The sequence below is a fragment of the Dermacentor andersoni genome, chromosome 6 (assembly GCF_023375885.2).
Source record: "Dermacentor andersoni chromosome 6, qqDerAnde1_hic_scaffold, whole genome shotgun sequence".
NCBI lineage: Eukaryota > Metazoa > Arthropoda > Arachnida > Ixodida > Ixodidae > Dermacentor > Dermacentor andersoni.
Window position 1 is genome coordinate 38,635,995 of NC_092819.1, and position 20,509 is coordinate 38,656,503.

At 47.4% G+C, this 20,509-nt stretch overlaps 1 protein-coding gene and 1 non-coding gene across 3 annotated transcripts in view; one reads left to right on the forward strand and one right to left on the reverse strand.

The window, feature by feature from the left end:
* LOC126521928 (glutamate receptor ionotropic, kainate 2) overlaps positions 1 to 20,509 on the forward strand; it is a 358,762-nt gene that overhangs the window by 201,015 nt on the left and 137,238 nt on the right. The window lies entirely within an intron of this gene.
* TRNAR-CCG (transfer RNA arginine (anticodon CCG)) lies at positions 4,611 to 4,683 on the reverse strand. Its single transcript has one exon. It is a non-coding gene; the product is annotated as a tRNA-Arg (tRNA).

Here is a 20,509-nt window from a genome sequence, read left to right on the forward strand (position 1 = left end):
CGTACACGCTAGCACCAGGTTTCCTTCTAGTGATTTTTGTAGGAAACTACGCACAGAGGCCGCGTCCTTCGCTATCGCAAAGGCAGTGGCGCGATTTCGTAGGCCGTGCACGTGCACAGAATTAACGAACGAGGCAGCACGCGAGCAACACAAAGGGAATGAAATGAATAAGAACGAAAACTTACAAGTGAACAGCCACCTGTACTCGGAGAATGCGTTGGGAGTAAGATACGCAATGGATGCGCGCTGAGCCAGTGGTCGTTGTCATGAGCTCTATCAGCTTGTACTTTGATTCACAACGTGGCGCAGAAGCGGAAGGTGGAATTGAAAATCAGGAGCGCTAGCAAGCCATATGTTGCAGGTGTTTCAGAGGCCTGTGTTCCTCTGCGTCCCAAAGCATCGTCACAAAGAAGTAATGAACAGTTGGAATTTCGTTCCTTTCATTAATAGTGAATTTTTTTTTCGGCCATTGCTTCGGACCTTTGCTTAGTGTCGTATAGCATCCTGCGCGAAGTTACAACGCATAGCTTGGGACCTGCGACGGTAGTGCACTTCGTATAAACGAGCAGTTGACACTCTCCTAAAACATAGGCGCGCCACATTTGTATCTTTTCGGTAGGTAACACTGTCGTCGTTGACATTTGAGGTAGAGCTTGCAGTTTGTTTTAGTTTAGTGCTCTTTAATGCTCACCAGCACTCCCTTTGATTTAACATCGGTGCCTCTTACAGTAATCGAAGAATGAACGAGCTAACAGCTCACTTCTATCCAATAATGGTTTTGAGACTAACAACTTATATACTGCGGAAATTATTATTAAATAAGGGGAACAAAATTGTAGACGCTAAAAAGCACTGCGTTGTATGCGGCTAGTTTCATCTAACTTGCGGGAAACGTGGACTTCCAAACGGCTAGCCGTTACCTTAACTACTGCTGCTTACGTCATAGCTCTTGCCAATTTCTTGCTTACCTTTGCGGAAATATCATTTTGCCCTAACCTCGAACCTCGATGAAAGTAGATTTTATAGGCTCCGTGTGCCGCCACATACGTGATTTGTCGGCCAAGCTTTTCCGGTGAAGCGCAGAAAATGAGCGCAGATTACTTCTCTTTGATGGGTGCCGTACTCCCTGCAATGCTCTCTTTTCTTTCTCTTTGAAGGTATGTCCACGAAAAAGTCACTTATTCCTGGCTCTCTAAGATTCTGAAAGTCTCCGCTTCTTGGTATTATCATAAAAATATCGAGTTGCTTTACAATCCCACACCAAAAATTTATTTCGCTTGATCAAGATATAATCATCGTCAGGACACGACATTAGAGCAAAATAAGTGGGCACAAGAAATAATATGCCACTGCTTTTCCCGAGTTCCGCAATGTAAAAGAAAAGAAAAGGAAGGCATACATCGATGAACGACCACATTTTTATTGCCAACATCAAGATTTTAGCCATGTACCGCACCTACGACGTAGCCGTCGTAAGTGGTGAGCGCACTTCGAACGCGACGTGAGGTAATCGTAAAATCGGCGCCGTTGAATCGCCTCTGAGTAGCCTTATCTTTTTTTTTATTTCTCATAACGGTAATTTCGTTTGCTGGATGCGCAGAAACGAGACAACGAATATGAGCATAAGCAACAACCAAGAGAGAGAGAGAGGGAGCGCGAAATAAAAAAAGACTGATAAGGAAGAAAGCGAAGCAAGTGAGCTGGCACTTACAACAAACGGGGAATGCGAGCGGCACATTTTTTTTGCAGGAGATATCTCCGGCGAAGCAGCTTACTGGGCCTCGAAAAACGCCTCGAGCACGAAGGCGAGCGCGCCTCCTAAGACACGCGCACTGTTGGGGTGGTTGAGAGGGTGCAGGAGGAAAGAGAAAGAGTATCAGAACGGAGTGGAAGGTGATTCATATCGGCCACTTGCTTGATTTACGAGCCTTCCACGGCGGTACGACTCGGGGCCACTTCTTATTACAGAAGTCGAGGCGGGCCGGCTGCCTTGCAGAAGCGAGAGCCTCTCGAGCGAATGCCGTCTGAGGCACGGAGAACGCCGGCGGTATTACCTCGACGATTGTAATGGTGCTAGTAGTATACGCACCTTGCCTTGGGACAGCCCCCTTCCTCCCTCTCCGCCCCCCCTTCCACCCTACCCTCCCAACTTTGCGTCTCCGCCTGCCTGCGCTTTGTATACTTTTTCCTCTTTCTCCCTGTTTGTGCCGAGCGTTCACTCTCCCTTCAGTTTCCAGCGCGGCCATTTCTCATGCCTTGTGCTACAGAGCCCCGGGAGTCGCTCCCTACAACACCCTCTGACACCAGCCTCTAGCTCTGGGCCATGGGTTTGTTCTCAGAGCGTGTGCGGGAAGCCAACGTCGACGCGCACTGTATGGGTTTCTTCGTTTCTCTCTCTCTTTTTTTCCCTTTCTTCTTTTTTTCTGTCGTATCCATTCCATTCTCTTCGCCTATCTCAATAAGCTGCACTGTCTCAGCGTTGAGGATATTTTGTGTTTTGTTTACCTCTCGTTACTCCTTTTTTTGTCTTACATTATCTTTGTGCTGTCTGTCACCAGAGGAAACTTATGTTGCGCAGTCTCAGAGAGAGGAGCCGATACGCCGAGCGCGTGTGTGTAGCTAGCGTCCGGAGTTTCTCTTCGTGCTTTGCAACGCGACCTGATAATAACGAACTCGGACTACTGCGGCGGCACGGAGTGGCGCCTCCTATTCCCAACGTGTTTCTCGGCTGCTGTTCGCTTACGTACACCGCTTTTATTTGTTTCTAAGTGTCAAGTTTAATTTGCTTGTTCTACTTCTGTGCCTACTCTGGCTGCGCATGGAAGCAGCAGTACTGCACGTATATTCCTTGAAAAAAGAAAAAAGAAAGGGAACGTGGTTCTTTCAAGAGTTATTATGAAATGCACCTGTACGCCACAATCTCGGTTTCTTTAATTTTCTGCAGCCAGAGTACGCACTGCTGTAACTGTCTTGTTTGCTTCCTTCATTTATTTTCATATGCCAGAGAATGGGAACTCGCGCACACACACACACACACAACACGCACACACATGCACAGGCGAGCCTACTGACACGTACACGCACGCGAAAGAAAGAAGCACGTATAAACACGCGCAAACAAAGCTCGCACGCAAGTGTTGTGCGCGATTCGCAACACATTTGCCAGCGCTATCTTTCCGGCCCGGCGGCAGCAGGCTGCTTTCGACGTCGTTTCTTTAACACACCGGCTAGGTACAAAGCAGCGGTGGTTTGTTTTGATGCGCCAACGAAAGATACAGAAAGCGTAAACGAGTAGAGCGCGTCTAAGTCGAGACATGAAACAAAAGCGCGGTGGAGGGACGTATAATGAAGAGCGAGAAAAAAAAAATAAGGAAGACGCGGTGCTCGTCCGCCGAGAAAGCAAAGTTCACCGGTTCTCTGTTTTCTGTGAAGCGGGTATCTCGGCGAAGCGAATCGTTTTCGAAGCACTCGATCTGGCTCAAGGTTTGTGCGTGGGGTCTTTCATTGAGCTCAACGTTTGTGTGTGCCATCTTCTTTGAAGTTTTGTTCCCTGATGATGTAGAAACTGGGCCGTCTCCAGTTATCTTGATGTCGCACTTTTCATTTATTCAGTACACTCCCTAATGACACTCGCATAACCGCAATTATCCATTCCAAGTACTCTTACAAGTTGCGGCCACTGACTCAAGGTCGGGATAATGAAAAACAAACAAACAAACAAATCACTCACTGGCCCTAGGCCACACATAAGCAATTATAATGTGACAGCATTAGGAGGATCGACCTTCGTTCCCTATTACGCCTTGGATTACAAATCCTTCCGAAGTCGCCTCGCCCTACAGATCGCAGTAAGCCTTGCAAGAACACATACAGTGTTATGCACTGGCATCAGGATCGGTCTATAGCCATACTTTTCGGATGCGCTGCTTCCCTAATTTGCGCGCTTTATTTTGCGTCCAAATTATTAATAAAGAGGACGGGTTAACCTCCCGCACAACGCTATAGGAATAAAGAGAACGAACCGAAAAAGAAAGATAAGGAAGAGCATTCGCATCGGTACCGTGAACTTAACGATCACGTGCGAAGTGATTACGGAAGAAAACTTACCCTCAAGGAATAACTGATTCACGAGGTTTGACGTCCCAAAGCAGCGCGGGTCTACCAAGGAAGCCTCTGGTGGCGAGATTCGGATTAATTTTAACCCCCCAACGTGCACCCAGCTCTACGTACTCGAGCGTCATTGCAATTTTGCCGCCGCGGAAATGCCGCCGCGTATAGGCCGGGAGTTGAACATGCGTCATCGATCTCAGCAGCAGAATGCCAATACTAATGGGCCGAGGTGGTCGGATAACCTCGAAAACTGGGACGCTGTAGCAAGGCATTGTGAATATATCTGTCGGTGCCACAATAATCAAAGGATATGCTAAAAATACAAAATATGAACAAATATTCGCGACTCGGCACTGATGCTCCTTGCTTGCAGTGCCGATATACGTTTTTTTCGAAAAAGACGCAAAATTGAGTTATACGTGCACAACAGGCCCTGCAAAACCGTGTTGAAGTATTCCTGGATAAAAAGAAAATGTAAATATTGACATAAGTAATGCAACCGCCCCTGGTGGGACTCGAACCCACAATCTTCGGTTCCGGAGACCGACGCCTTATCCGTTAGGCCACAGGAGCGCTGAATCCCTGAGATACGGCACGGAATGCAAGCCCTGCGTCTAAAGCAACATCGAAACCACCTGGGCCCGCATTCTTGTTCTCGAAAAGAACCCTTAGCGTTTTTACAACGCGACTCGTAAAACCAGGTTCGCTGCTGCGTTCTCTCCGAGCGCAGCGCATAAATAAGTCGGCTCGGAACCGCGTTTTGCTCGTGCTGCAAACGGCGCGGCTGGCAACGGCAGAAGAGAATCGTTGAGGAAAATATCAAGACCACGTGATAGAAAACAACAACAACAAAATACGGCAGGATTTGCGGTCGGCGTACGGTTGAAGCAAGAGTTATGTGAATCCGAACATTTTTGTTTCTTTAGCTTCCTTGTGTACCTATTGCACGTGCCTCGCGAATAGACGTAATATGAGAGGAAGAAGAAGGAGGAGAAGGAGAGAGAGACATAACAAAACGTCCCAAATATTTTTTTTTTCTATCGCAACGATACGTGTACCTTAGAAAAGAACGCATCAAAATGAAGTTTCAATTTTCTTAAACGCGTCTGTACGTACGCGGACGCTTTAGCGTCTTTTATATATTTATTTTATTGACTCTGTATTCTGTTGTGCAGGAATTATAAATATGGTTCTGAATGCGCAGGCATTCGATAATTATATTTATCGTTCCAATTAACACACGTACGCAGAAACGCGAGTAAAGTTTGTTCAGTAGACATAACAAATGCGTAGGTATACAGAAATATATACCAGGATGGTTGCACCTGTAAACGTTTCAATGCTGTTGCGTATCTTCACTGTCCGGCCGTTTTAAGAGTTCAAACACGCACACGCACATGCACACATGCACACACGCGCACGCATGCACACACGCACGCACGCACGCACACGCACGCACGCACACGCACACACACCGCCTTGAACGCATCATGGTTTCAGAGGCAGCATACACTACGTACGTAGCGCAATTCGAGTTCATTCTATCCGCAAGAAGCGCTACTTCCTCATTACCGTGCAGCCGCGGAGGAGCGAAGGCGAGCTTTCTGGTTCTTTCTTGTCTTTCCCCCGCGTGCCTCGTGCCGCGCCACTGCCGCGGACGCGCGGAGACGAGTGCACTCTGATGATGCTAGAAGGAACCCAGCGGCGCGGACGGCGCGCATGCTCCGTTATGATTGGTTGGCCTAGTCGGCAAGGGAACAGCCAGGCCGCAGCTTCCACAGTGACGAAACCTGGCGAGGTTCTCAAAGAAAAGCTTCGCTTTCAAATGCGCTGGAAACTTGCCATGTCATGTTCATGCACAGAAGATTCCGTTCTTGGGATTCAATAATCAAAGCAATGTTTTATTTAAAGACTAACCCCCTTATTCAGAAACGTATCTTAACGTGAAGCTCGTGCTTGACTTGATATAAATGACGCCTGGTGCGAACGCCCCCAAAACGCTCATTGGGTTTCTTTTGGTGCGTTCATGACAGGCGTCATTTAGATCAAATCAAGCCTGGGCTTCATGTTAAGATGCATTTCTGAATACGGGGTAAGGCAAGCAGAAATCAAGTCTTGAGAAAAGGAATGCGTGACTCGCGATGCCAAAACGGCAAAACAGACTGGCTCTTGCATTGAATTTGCCTATTTTAGTTTCACGACGCCGACGACGACGACGCTTGTGTAGTTTACGCCTACCATTCGTGTGGCAGAATGACCTCTGAGATTTGCCCCGCTGGCAGGTTAACCTTCCTGCGCGTGCAATCTCGAAGGCCATGGTGGCGGACGCATTTACGGCGCAGTGTCGACCCCTCCCAGCGTCCGCTGGCACCACTCAGCAGCACAGCCAAGGCTGCGTGAGTGGAGCTTCTGTGGTGTTGTTAATGCGCCAAGTAGTCTAAAAGTCTTGTTAGCGATGTCAGTACCCGCCGTGGTTGCTCAGTGGCTATGGTGTTGGGCCGCTGAGCATGAGGTCGTGGGATCGAATCCCGGCCACGGCGGCCGCATTTCGATGGGGGCGAAATGCGAAAACACCCGTGTACTTAGATTTAGGTGCACGTTAAAGAGCCCCAGGTGGTCGAAATTTCCGGAGTCCCCCACTACGGCGTGCCTCATAATCAGAAAGTGGTTTTGGCACGTAAAACCCCATAATTAAAAAAAAAAAAAAGCGATGTCAGTTTCGGTTTTACTAGGGCGTTCGACGTCTTGGCGTTTCTTTATTTTTTTATTTTTTGTTTGGTGTTTTCATCTGAGCCCTCTCGGTGCATAAATACTATCATGGAAATTGTCCTAAGGCAAATCAGAGACGTGTAATCTACGTCAAAAGTTAACATAAATACTGATATAACCTATAAATGACGCTGCGGAAACAAATAGCTGGAATTGATAGTGGAGCTCTTCGGGGAAAAACATTACTACAAGGTCCCCTCTGATTGTACGCTTAGCCGCACGCCATTCAACTACGTGTGTAGACGCACACAGTGCACTGCAGTAATGTCCTACAGCAAACGATACCATAGCTTATTAGCAAAAGAAAGCGTAGGAAGTACTCTTAATGAAGCAAACAATCGTATTTTTTCACGGACCAAACAGGAACTGCGCAATTAGAAGTCCCACGTAAAGGAAACAAGCCATTTCATAAATTCAATGCGAAAAAAAATTTGGAGGACACTTGAGCTTCACCTCTAAAGTGGAAAGCGATAGCATTCAAAGATCTCTGACTGCTTCTCACGCTTGCCGGCAACTGTAGCTTATGTAACCGTAATGTTTAACCGGAAACGCTGAGGGCGAACGCTATGCGCGAAGGCGAGCTTTCTGGTAGAAACGCGGCCTCTTGCGTGGGCGGCGATGCAGTGGAGGGGAGCACCATCTGGAGGTGTTGCAAGGAACCGGGCGCCCCATTTCGTTGCCTTTGAGATCTCGGAGGCCATGACCACTTTATGAATGGCATAAACGCAGGAGAAGGTGTTCGTATATTGAGTTTCCGCGTAACATAATTATGTTTTCTCGTACATTAAAATTACAATGCGACGCTATCATATTTGTAGATTGTTTGATAGTCGTAATTTACGATTTTTCTTATGTACTTCACCTTGAGAAATTCAATTGGTTCAGTAAGTTCCTTGCGCTACATGGAAGGGCTGCGTGGTGGGTATGAGTGGTTCGAAATTATTTCTGTTGGAACAACGGCCGACGTTGGACGCGGGGTCCTTAGCGCTGTCGCATTAATACAACTCGGTGTTCGCGGTTCTCCACTTTCGCGGTTATAATAGCTCTCGCCAGATTCCGACACATGTCGCGAAGGAGACGCATCGGTGTCTACGAGAGTCGGTGCCGAGCAAAAGACGCATCCGTTTCTGCAAGAAGCAGCATTCCTGGCACGCTGTTGTCGCACGGTGGAAGGAACGCTGTCGACCATACAATAGAGGGCGATGAGGAAGAGGAGGAGAAAAACTTCATTTTGACAGGAAATTGGGGCTTCCCAGGCCCCTGTGTCTCCGCAAGACCCACCGCACTCAGGCGTCCATGATCAAACAAAGAGCACGCGTCCCCACTGAAACGCCGGCACTACGGTGCCAGCGATCTAGCGCGGCCGCGAATAGACATCGACGCGTCTGATGCTACAAGGAAGACTTTCCTAATTGAAATCGAGCCCAGTATACACCAAGAAAGCCAAAGCTCTATTTTTAATTACATGGATAAACGACTTGTACGATAATACATGCGTTTTGTGGTTTTGTGTTCATATTGTGTACCTCTTACCTATTCTTGTAGAGTAGTTCCAGTTGTTCGAACTGGCACCGAAGCGAAAAAGAAAACGACAATAACGAAGTGGGGTAAGCTCCATTTTGAACATAGTTTAGTTAACTTTAAAATTTATTAGTCAAGCAAAGAGTGGCAAATGCATAGTGAAACTTTCGAGTGCTACAATGTGCCACTTCCACAGGTGGGATCAAAGGAAACGAACATAGCTATGCAATGTTGTATCTTTCACCAAGATGGACTCAGCTGTCTTCTTTTTTTTTGTCGCCAGGTTTTCCCTACCACATCTTACAACACCTGGCTGAAAACGAGAGAAACGTTTCTCGAAAACAAAATGAAAGGGAACTTCTGATGTATCTTGCGGTTGGCTGCGTAAATTTGCTCTTCAGTAGCTGTCGGCATGCCCAAGCTGAAAGAACACCAACAAACTCAGAGAACGCACGAGCTAGACACCCAGAAAATACACCATGACACTCAGCACTAATGCGTAACTTGCACACTCAACACATGCAGTCGAGCAACGGGAAGTCAGCGAAGGATCCCTCCGAAAGGAAAGTTCGCAAAGGCCGAGCGAGGTCGGGTCAAGCCGCCGCCAGTCGCCTTGAGAAAACGAATAATAAATCTCACGAAAATACGCATTTACATTCAGGAGCGGCGGCTACGACCCGTCGTACGATTACAGACCCACTTGTTTCCCCCTGCTTCCTTTCTTCTTAAAGTTCAAACCGCATATCGGAGGCCCAGCGGAAAAGTTCCGGCCGAGAAAGACGCCTTGGACTTGGCGGGAACACGAAAGCCAAGCGGCTCTGTATCGACTATACGACGAAGCAGCGAAGCGGGTGGCTCGTTTACTATTGAGCGTGGCCGGGAATTGCCCCATAAAGGGCAACCGCGAACAGCTGCCTTGCCCCGGAGAATCGATTCCTAAGACAATGGTTGGTGCCCCTTCTGACGCCCCTCACCCTTTCACTCCCCCCACTCCCCCTTCCTTCTCTCACACACGAAAACTATCGCCGCCCTTTTTTCCACAGAACATCGCTTCGGCTGCCGCCTCAACGGAGTGTATTGAGGTCGCGGTCGTCGTCTCGGGCGAAGTAAACGAATTTACAAAAAAAAAAAAAAAAAAAAAAACACCGCGAGGGCGTAAAGTTGGGAGAAAGAAATAATAATGCAAGAAATAAAGAGCGAGTGACGGAGCTTGCTATTGTTCATATCGAACGGCCGTCATCATCCTGTCACTGCGGGGACTCGTCTTCCAGGGAAGGAACAAGGAGTGGGAAGAAAAGGGAGATGGGGAAAGGAAGGAGCTGGAAGAAAGCGATCAGTGCTTTGATTCATCGTCAAATATTCCGAGCCCCAATGTTCGGCCGGTGCGCTGCTTCTTTCCTGCTCTTGCCGACGCGGAGAAGACACATTCCCGACGAAGGAAAGAGCACGTCTTCTTTGGTAGCTATACGGCTGCTTTCATTAAGTTCGCTGACAGATAAGGAGAGAGCCCACGTGGTGACAAGCGCATTAAAGAGCTGCGCGCAGATGTCGCGGGAACGAGAAACTGGAACTGAAATGCTGAAAGGAAGGCCCTGATAGAATTGAACGGGTTTGTTTCTGCGAATATTCAGCTTACACACCCTGGTTACATTCTTGGTTTTACTTCTCGTGGCGGAATGGTAATGTGTGGTCGTTGGGAGACAACGCAGAGAGTGTACGCGCATAGATGGACAGCTGCGTTACTGGCTCTGTGTCGACTTTTGCACGACTGATTTCAGGTTTGAAGCAACGCTGTTAGGCGGGCGAAAGACAGTCACACGCGAGGTTGTTGTTCCAGTATGGCGTTGCCAAGCAGGCGAAATCAGTGGTGCTGAGTGATAGCGATTGATTTTCGAAGGAGCAATGCATACATCAGTAAATATTTGCGAATGTTTCTTGCCTGAATGTGTATATTCAAGTTGATGTATTTCAACTTTCCCATTTGTAAAGTTTTTACTAATATAGCTCGATCATACCTGTTTCAGTTTGAATTCGTGTGTGAAATTCACAGGTTGTTCTTGTTCGTGAGTCTTCGAACGCGTTTCTTAGCTTTGGGCCTACATTAGCGAGCATGTTGCTTTATGCTTCTCCTAGTTACACTCTGCACAAGAGAGTCACCGTAGCCATGCAACGCTTTGCCACAACGCTTTGCCTATTCGTAACATTATAGGCACATAAAGGTATTGTTTTGATAATGGTGTTATGCTGGCTTCCCATAACTGTGTGTACTGTGTGAATTACTGCTGAGGACACGTTTGTGAACTCAATTACTTCAGGTGTAAGAAGATAGCAGCACTACTGGGAAGACTTCAGAAGCAGTGTCAAGAAGCACCGCAACAACTCATACTGTTCCAAAGCGGAACGCGGCATGAAGAATCGAAGGTGCCATATAATAGCGTTAACTGTTTCGGGTGAGGTCATACCTTTTATTTACCGACATGGTTCACGAAAAGACGCATTCTCGTCTAACATGCATACGCATGCCTCCATCCCGATCGCCCTCTTACAATCAGCGATTAGGCATCATGCTTGGCGTGCACTGACACCAGTTGTTCAGAATGATGCAATATAGGTATCGCTACGAACACTCCATCGCTCACCGGCTACAGCATTCCGTAGCTGAATGACTTCGCTGTCTCTTGGCTGATGCGACTGCATTCTGGCAGAAGCAGTGCGAATAAACTCCAGTGTGCCTAGATTTCCGTACCCATTAAGGAAGCTGACGAGCTCGAAATTCATCCGTCGTTCTTGATTAGGGCGTCCCTTAGGGGTTAGGCGCAGCTCTCACGTGCTAAACTCAATGAGTCACCTCATTTCATTGTGTCTGGGAGCGCTTAACCATTACCGGATAGTTTGTTCCCCATGAAATCCGGTTGTGCACGGTTCTTTCTTTTTTCTTTCTATACTTCATCAGAATTAGGCTCATTAACCGTCTCGCCGTTTTCCTGTCGCGTTTCAAACGAAATAAAGCGCTCATGCGAAGGGTGTGACCATTCAGTGCGGCTCCCCGTTAAGCTTCACTCCCGCAAGCGTAAAAAAGGCTTGTTTGCAGGTGCGCGAGCTTGATGCACAACCGTGGCGTCGCATCAGGCGGACCCTCATTTCGAAGGCGAGTAGGTTTGGCAGCGCAGAAAGTGGATGCTCCGGCGCTTTGCGCGACTCGCGACGTTAGGGTGAGAAGGCTCGGCACCCAGCGTTAGAGAGAGACGGAGAGATAGAGGGAGAGAGTGAGTGAACGAGTGATAGAGTTAGTCGCGAGCGTCTTCGCAGTCCTCGATGGTCGCAGCGCGTCGGCGCGCCGTAATGGCGCGAAAGTATAGTTTGTCTGTCGCGCAGTAATTCGCGAGCTGCAAATGGGCGACCGGCGTCTTTGTCGGGGGGCAAAAAAGGCGGCGGGTCTATTCGCCGCGACGGAGTCGACGTAGCACGCTTTGAGTTTTGCGGGGGAGAGAGAACTGCGGGGAGAAACCCGTCGTGGTTCACAGTCCCTATCTCTCTCTTCTTGCACACATTACGTTGTGACGTGCGACCCCCCGCTTAGCGCCGAGCTACAGCGCTTCTGCAGAGCGCGTCGCAGTGCCGTTATGATGCTGCAGTCCTCGTTTGCCTAATCTCGGCTCCGTTTACGGCGATGGCCTGACGCTAGGTGCACCGCTGATAATCAGGAAAAAAGCCTGCATTGTGGCAGTTGTGTCGGCTTTATCCAACTTGCCCGACTCCCGTGTGTTATGACTGCTAATCGGGGATTGCTTCGTTAGCGTTTCTAATTTGCTTGCAGGGAAAGCGTGGCTGCGGGCCTAAGCGACTTTGCTCTTCAGTGAACCTGTGATCGAGTGAATGACTGCGCCCACAGTGCGAGCTTAATGAACAAGGAAATATGGTGGTGAAGCAAAAGTTAGCGGCTGGCTGGTTTAGTGCGACGTCATAACGTTCCGCTTGAGAAAGACGTGACCAAGACGCCCAACCTCGCAGGCCTGCTTTGTATATACACCGGGGAGCGAGCCAGAAGGGAGTCTCATTAGGCGTTATTTTCGGACATTGTCTGCGGGGATGATAAGACAGTGCGCGAGGTGGTTGCTACAAGGCTCATTATACGCGTTTTAATGCAATGTAGGGTAGCTGTAATGCAATGTGTCTCACTATGCCTTTATTTTGAAGAAGGCAGTGGTAATCAATCGTTATGAAGACTTTATTGTCACAGTTCAATGGCGATTATTCTACAGGCACAAAGAATACCGCATAACAGCGGCCACCTATGCGTACGCTTTGTCACGACCTTGATAGAGATGTCCTTGATGACGTGGAGCGAGGTAATTTTCGCTGGATATAAAGGGTTGAGCAGAGGTGAGTGCAAATCCCCACGGTGTGGACAAGGATTTCTTTCCTGCCTGCACCTTCAGTGAAGACGCGCACAGACGCGTTTTTCAGCGCTTACAAATGTTTGCAATCCGTTAATGCAAAGGCAAGCAGAGAACAGGTACCCAAGTGCTACATCCACGAGGGTTTACATTAAACAACAGCGACTGTAAACACAGTTCAAAGGTTAAGCTTCTGCCACCGTTATAAAATTCAGTGGTAAGTAGCTCATCGAAATTCGCCGTTCGATCTGCCACTGTATTTGACTGGCTGAACAAATTGGAAAGACTTGTAGTAGCACTTCGGCCGAATGTGTACAACCGATTACAAGATTTGATGCACTCACGATCGCTACATAGCCACCGCATTCACTCGGAATCCCGTCACCTCGGCTCCTCTTTCCGCGACGCATTCGACACCGTCGACGGTCTTGACCGCGCGTGCTCGTGGCGGTGGGAGGAGGTCGTTCGTCGCAGCCTTTCCTCTCTCCCACGACCCGTCCCATTATAGCTGCGAGACAGCCTTGACCATACCGCGCTGGCATTAGCCGCACAATGCAGGATGGCCATTCGCATTCGAGCGCCGCGTCACTAAATTTCTCCGTCGCCGCTGTCTCCACTTTATCCCTCAAGACCGTCGCCTTTTCCCGCCTCCCTTGGTCGCTGGCAGGGCGTGCTTCGCCGAGGGCAAATGTCCCACGAACGAATCTGCAGCCTCGGAGCTCGTTGGCAAAGACGTGAAGGAAATAAGGTGACAGTGCGGCAAGTCGCCATAAAGGTGTCCTCGTATGCCCGGGACGGCTGAACGGACTCTAAGTCAAGGCGTGCGCACCAAGTGCCAAATGACTGCTTAAGTTTGTTCGTTTGTTTGTTCGTCCTCTGTCACTGGCTGCTTAAGTAATGAAGAAACATGCATATTATTATTGTTTTCTTCTACTTCTCTGAGGACTACTCTCTGGCGGCGTGTGTATTGCTCGCGTGCGGCGGTCGTGCAAGTTGCTGGTCAGAATAATTTGACGAGCAGGTTAACGTCGAGCTAAGTAAAGTGAATAAGTTAGGCTTTAGCAAGCTGCTCGTAACTGCCACAGCGCAATTTCGGTTTGCTCTTGCGGAAGGGCCTAGCATTTTTGTGAGGTGGTGGCTAATTTATTTCCCTTATCTTGAGCTGGAGGTTTGTTCTTTTGGAGTAGAAGGCTACAGGCATGCTGCTTCATCGAGTCTCACCGTCCTTCCTCTCATTAACCTTTCTTCAGCCTTGATTTTGTCGAGTTTTCCTGCATAAGTAATAAAAGTGACGGGGGCACCTGGACGTGGACAGTCTGACTCCTTTACTCATAGCAGTAGCGTCAAAAATACTAGTAACGTAAATGTAAAAAAAAAACAAAAAGAATGAACGAATATGTGACGCTCGTGGTCCTTGTAACAAGAACGTTAAGTTCAACTTGGGAGACGCACGTCAAAGACATACATGCTCAGAAGAGTGGTCAACTGAACGTGATCATGTATCGAGTAGAGCGAGTCATAAAACTAATAGGTATAATCATTATCAGTGCGATTATCAGCTCTGAGTGTGGTGGCACACCATGATTTTGTAAGGGACCGTCGCCCTGATGCGAATGGTAAGTCTACCAACCAGCTTGCGCAGAAGCCTAGCCTTTCACCTATAGGTTTGGCTTGCGGGCTACACGTCTTCGAAATTATGCTGTGCATCGGAGTAGAAGTCTTATTGTGACTCTGAAGGGCTGCGAGGGCCTCTGCTTGAAGCTAGGCGTGCGATGCACTGGCGCGGAAGGACACGTAACGTAGGGTTCCATGCTTCCACATGATTGTGCTCCTCATTAGCTTCGGGTAAGGCTTGACACTCCAGCCCACGCTCTGACGACTCCTAGTGAAGCATATCCAGAAAATTTCCCACTTTCAAAAGCAACACAGTTACTGGCAACGACAGCCTGAACAAATTGCCATTTGCAAAGTGGACTTCATTACTTTGTGTCCTTATTGGATTCCGCAGTCTTTGACCTCAATTACAGTGCCACTTTATATCGACGGAGAGTATAAGGATTGGCCGTACATGTGTCTTAGGCCGTATAGACAGGATAAAGAAAAACGACCTGACAGGGCAATAAACTTCAAACAAAGATTGTTTGATTAGATTGCAATTCAAGAGGGCGGTATAGCATTACGTACAGTGTGAATAGCTGTAGAATGCACCGAATAGCCGAGATAGAGGGTCGGAAAAAATAATGGAATAAAGGAACTCGGACGACGTGAACATAATTGTGTTGTGCTTCAGAGATGTTGCTGTGGTGTCTTTTATTTATGAGAAGCAGATCAAAATCTTAAGCAACGTGAATACACAAGCGCGCTAAGGCAGATTCTCTCTGTTTGGGCAAGGGAAAGCTTAAAGAAAAATACCAAGAGTAGAAAGCGGACATTTTTCGAGAGCGTCTTAGAATTGCTCGGATAGCGTATGCGTGATTGGCCTCATCGAAATCAGGCACATTTGTCTTGGGGGCTCCCTTTCCAGTGCCCGTTTTTCGTGTTTTTATTCAGTCCTTTCTGCGTGTCAGGAGAGCTCCGTTATTCCTAATTCTCTCTTTTCGTGTTTCGATCTCTGTTCCGGCAAGTGTACGAATTCCTTCATTTCTCGCACCAGAGTTCTTGGAACCGGTTTCGCATGAGCGAACTCTGATTGTCTCATTGAACGAAATCTGCGGGGCGGTGAGGCCTGCATTAGCCAGGCCGCTGGGACTCGGGAATTTTAAGAAAGCTGCACTTCCCAATTCTTTGCGCTCGCATTTTACAGCTTGTCCCGTGCGCAGTTTGTATCAAGCAATCAATATCAAGCTCTAGCTTGTCAGCTCGTGCCGAAAAGGATTTTGTTTTTCTCGCTCGAAGATGCATTCGTTCGTTCGTTCGTTCGTTCGTTCGTTCGTTCGTTCGTTCGCTCGTTCGCTCGTTCACTCACTCACTCACTCACTAACTAACTAACTAACTAACTAACTAACTAACTAACTAACTAACTAACTAACTAACTAACTAACTAACTAACTAACTAACTAACTAACTAACTAACTAACTAACTAACTAACTAACTAACTAACTAACTAACTAACTAACTAATTAACTAATTAACTAATTAGCTAACTAACTAATTAACTAACTAATTAACTAACTAGCTAACTAACTAACGATTCGTTTACGCATTTGCTAATTCATTCATTGACTTTCATTTTGTCGCTCAATCACTTGGGCAAAATGGAAACAATCTTGCAGTAAAATTTTAGTGCAGTTGGAGAAGGACACAGCATGAGTAAATGCAGGCGTCCGCCTTCCTGCGAATGCTAGAGCTAGTGTCTTGTTGTGTATATTAACCTTTGTCCTTCCTGCATATCACTTATTCAGATATGAAAATCGGGATTTCAAATAAGATGCATTAGGGTGCGGCCTGAAAACCCTGCACTTAGCAAAACAAGCATGCCAAAGAAGATGAAGCAAAACAAAAAGAAAGAACTGAGGTCACATAACGCAGCAAAAATATTATTAACCACACCGGATACCACTGAAGAAACAAAGAATAACGTGGATAACATTAAATGAACTTTGTTTCCTTTCGACGGCTTCTCGTTGTTGCCTGCCCACTTACACGTCCATAAAAAATATTTGTAACATTTTCTGCACCATGCAACCTCTGCCTATGCGATATCGCTTTTCACGTCCAGTTCCTAGCTTGTTTTATGCGAGTATCAGTGTTTGCCTGCTGTGTAATGTTGAAAAAAACTTAATGGGGTCCTTTTCTACGGATGAACTATGTTCGTACTTTCTCGGTATGTGATATGCTTTTGCTTCGACGGTGAGTGCAGTGTTCATTTTGTTGTTTTTTGCCCGTGATCGGTTATTTTCAAGTGTTGTTTGCTTGAGGGTTACCGGCCAGGTGTTCTTTTTCAATATGCCTCGTGTGCTTTTGTGCGGCCCATACGTTCGCAGTGCTAATAACACATTTGTTTCTTTTCTCTCCTTCGCAGGTGAGTACGCGAAACAGCCTGCCTCCTTTGGGAGTAAACCAGCGTAGCTCGTCTCGCCGAAAGGTTGGATCCGTGCTGCTGTCTTTCGTTGTTTACGAACTCTAGGTGCTTTTATGGCACAAAGGCTTCAGTCCCAGTGGGTTCTGCTCAACATAAAAAGAGGTCTTTGGAGGCTTGCTAGAACATTTTCCAAATGTAATGTAGTAATGTTGTTGCGCTCTCGCTAGGATGAGAACGTCTGATGTCTCATTTGCTTTTGTAATGTACGCGAACACTCAACAGCAGTCACCATTACATAATTATCCTGAAGCTTTCTAGGTGACATTTCTACCTCATTGGTCATCTCTATCAAACACACGGTCAAAAGAGGGGGGAATATAGGGTTCGTAAACGTGAGTTTTAACCGCAGTCGCAGCGAGAACATATAAATTTTAATGTCTCGTCCATTACAGGTTCTTAAGTGAGAGCGAGACAGCTGCAAACTCGGCCAATCGAGAGTAGTCCTATATGCTTGCCTTATCGTTGCAACCTCCACATTTCGTGGCTGGGGTCATTCCATCAGCGGCCTTAACGACGGAAGCCGCACTTTGTTTCGTGCTGTGTAGCTTAAGCCAACGCCGCGCGAAGCACAGCAGCAAGCATTTGCTTTAATCGACGCAGCGTTTTCACGAGTGCACGTGACCGCAGGCGACAGAAGGAATGACCAATGAGGAAGCGAGAACGATTATGGTGGCTGTTGAATAGTAATACAAAATTTGCGTCCTGCGACTCAGACCTGCGGAAAGAACTATGAAACGACCGAGCGAATATAGCAAGAGAGAGTACAGTTTACATGAAGAAACGTTGCTTCATTCCTGCTATAGAGCCATAGGACACTACAGCTAGTCAATTGTGTCATTGTGCAAGAACAAATGCACGGTGAAACTGTGGAAATCACGGCCAAATACACCAAAAGCGTTCTGTAACCGTGCGAAGTTTCCCTAAGTTGATCTGTATGCTTATGTGTGTCTGTGTGTGAATGTGCGTGCGTGAGTGTGTGATTTGTATTGCATTTATGTTAGTGAGAGTTGCGTTTAGTACGAGATAAATTTGTTTTATTTTTGCATCAGAAACTAAGAAAGAAAGAGGATCAATATAAGGGAAACAGCAAAAAAGTCTCACAGAACACTAAATAACGAATTCAATGAGAGAGCACAGAAAGGGGCATACAGACAGCTACAAAACGGATTTTCTTTTTTTTTCTTTTTATACGAAAAAAATTCAGGCGCTAATGGTGTTTTGACGACTGCTGTCCCTTTTCTGGCGAACGAAATGGCGAGTGAATGAAGCAAAAGTATATAGGAGAAAAAAAAAGCGTTCTGAGTATCCTCTACTCTTAAATGTCTAAATAATTTTGTCTTTCATTGCTGTTTATGTCAGGGCGGCAGAAAAAATAAAGATTTCGAAGGTGGTAGACAACAGCCAATACAGGTCGAATTCGGGCGAGTCCAGAATTGTAATGCGCCTTGCACAGGCTCGATAGGATCAGCGAACACAAAGCGTGGAAGACAGGAAAGAAACGACAATGAAGAAGGCGCGTGCGTTGGACCTTAAAGCAGTAAGTATACAAAAAGTAACTTGGCGGTTATTATTCTTTTCTTTTAATTTTAGTTCTGCTTGAGACGTTGGTGTGGGAAAAAGAAGCTCCTGAAGTGGAGCCACTGTAGCAGGGCCCCTTTATATTGCATCTACTTCGCGAAGTCTGACATCGGAGGCGGAGGAAGAAGGGCCTTGAGGGGGGCGAAAAAAGTTTTCAAATGGAAAGCGACATCTGAACTGAAGTGTTGTCTGTCGGCATTTCATTGGCGTCGAAGAAATAATAATACCGCAATAAACGAAATTCGCCGTGAAGGAGCGCTGCCCTGGGCCTGAGCAGATTTTCATAGATGGAGAAAAAAAAAATATGTATGGGCCTCTAAGCCGGTCCAGAGGAAGCCGACGACGTGAAGGCGAACGCTGGTCGCTTTTTCACGGTGCATTGGTGCTGGACAGCGCCCGTGGTGAAGAACCTTGACGCCAGCGCTGGTGATGGCTTCTCGGTTTGTCAGTTGGTCGGTCACAAGCGGCCCGGACAAATCGACGCGGCGCCGAACACCGTACGCTCGCGTCGTTCGACTGTATGTTGTACATTTGGTTGTCCACAGCTCCAAAGTTGCGTGCAGCGCCTCTGGTAGACGCCTTGCCAGTCCTAAAACTTGGCACTCCAGTGTATATGCGGTATTCTTGCCTCAATAGGCGTTTTACCTACGGTGATTGCTCGAGCATGAGCTCCTGTTCTGACAGGAGACCATAGGCGTTGCATACACAATGAGAGCTATAGAGTGAAATCGCTCATCGCTGTCACCGAGCGAGATGTGTTCACGTTTACCGTGCCGTTTACCGTACCGTGTCAGATACCGTGCCGTGTCAGATACCGTGCCGGTTAACTTAGTTGAAACACGTTGACGGGCTTGTTCGTTTGAATTATGATAGAATGTGTAAACGCGACTGAACAAGGACGTAGAAAGAAGTAGACACACAAAGACAGCGCTGTCTCTGTGTCTGTTTCTGTCTACGTCTTCATTCAGTCACGCTTACATATTCTGTGATTTGGTTAGTAAGCGAATATTTGCAAGTTTATACGGCCGATAAAACTACTATCCTTACTTCGTAGATCTACTAATTTGCTATAGCAAAGCGTGCTTCGCCTTTCGGGCAGAACTGCAACTTTTGTTTTACTTACGCTGGCTACACGAGTGTAGCTAGCGTAGGAAGTTGCCTTTTTTTTTACTTGGTGTAGAAAAGTGTAGCTCCGCCCACCTACACGAAGCAGCTTTTTATAGCTGCAGTGTAGCATGAAAACTACACTTTCTACACTGAAGCTTCAATGAGTGTAGGCTGCAGATGACAAACAAGCAAGGCTGGCGTTGCAAGCGCGTGACGACATTTTGTTTATGCTGTCGGCGCTGATATAGCGACGACGGTAAAAATATTCGCTGCGAGGACGGTAGCGAAGCGCTGGCGTGTCCATGTGTGACAGAGGAAGGTGACTTAATCTTCCAAGAAGATAAAGTTATCTTACTCAAGGATGGTGCGGTCTGTTTCAGACTCCACGCTGTATCATACGCAGCGAGAAGTTGTCTTCGTGCACTGCATGTTCGCGATGTAGTTCGCTGGAGTTTGTCTAGATTTGTTGATGTACGGAAACTCGCACATTGGTGTTTAGTCTCTGGCAAGGGTGCAGCCAGTAAGTGCGAAGTGAGGAGTTAGGCGCTTTTCGTCCGCTGACGCAGAAGTCGACTCTGATTGGCTACAGCCCTGCCAGTCAAGTGCAGCACACGAAGTCATAGCCTCTGCCTGGCACTACACTCGTCTACACGAGCCTGCAAGAAGTGTAGGTAAAAAAAATAGCCCTAATAGACAGTTTATAGCGTAAAACGCTTGCGTTACGCGTGCGACGCAACGCTAACGCTATGAAAGTCTCCATTGCGCGGCACAAACTATAGTCGTCTATGGCATCTTCGGATGGTCGTTTCTGAGTGCTCCAGAGCGGTCTCGCAGGCGGCGTTGTCTTCGGCTGGTTGAAAGAGGGCGCCTCTCTGCCTTCGGCTGGTTCTTCTCGATCGCCCTCCTCTATCTTCGAGCGCTGTGAGGCGCTCCGAGCCAAAGCCT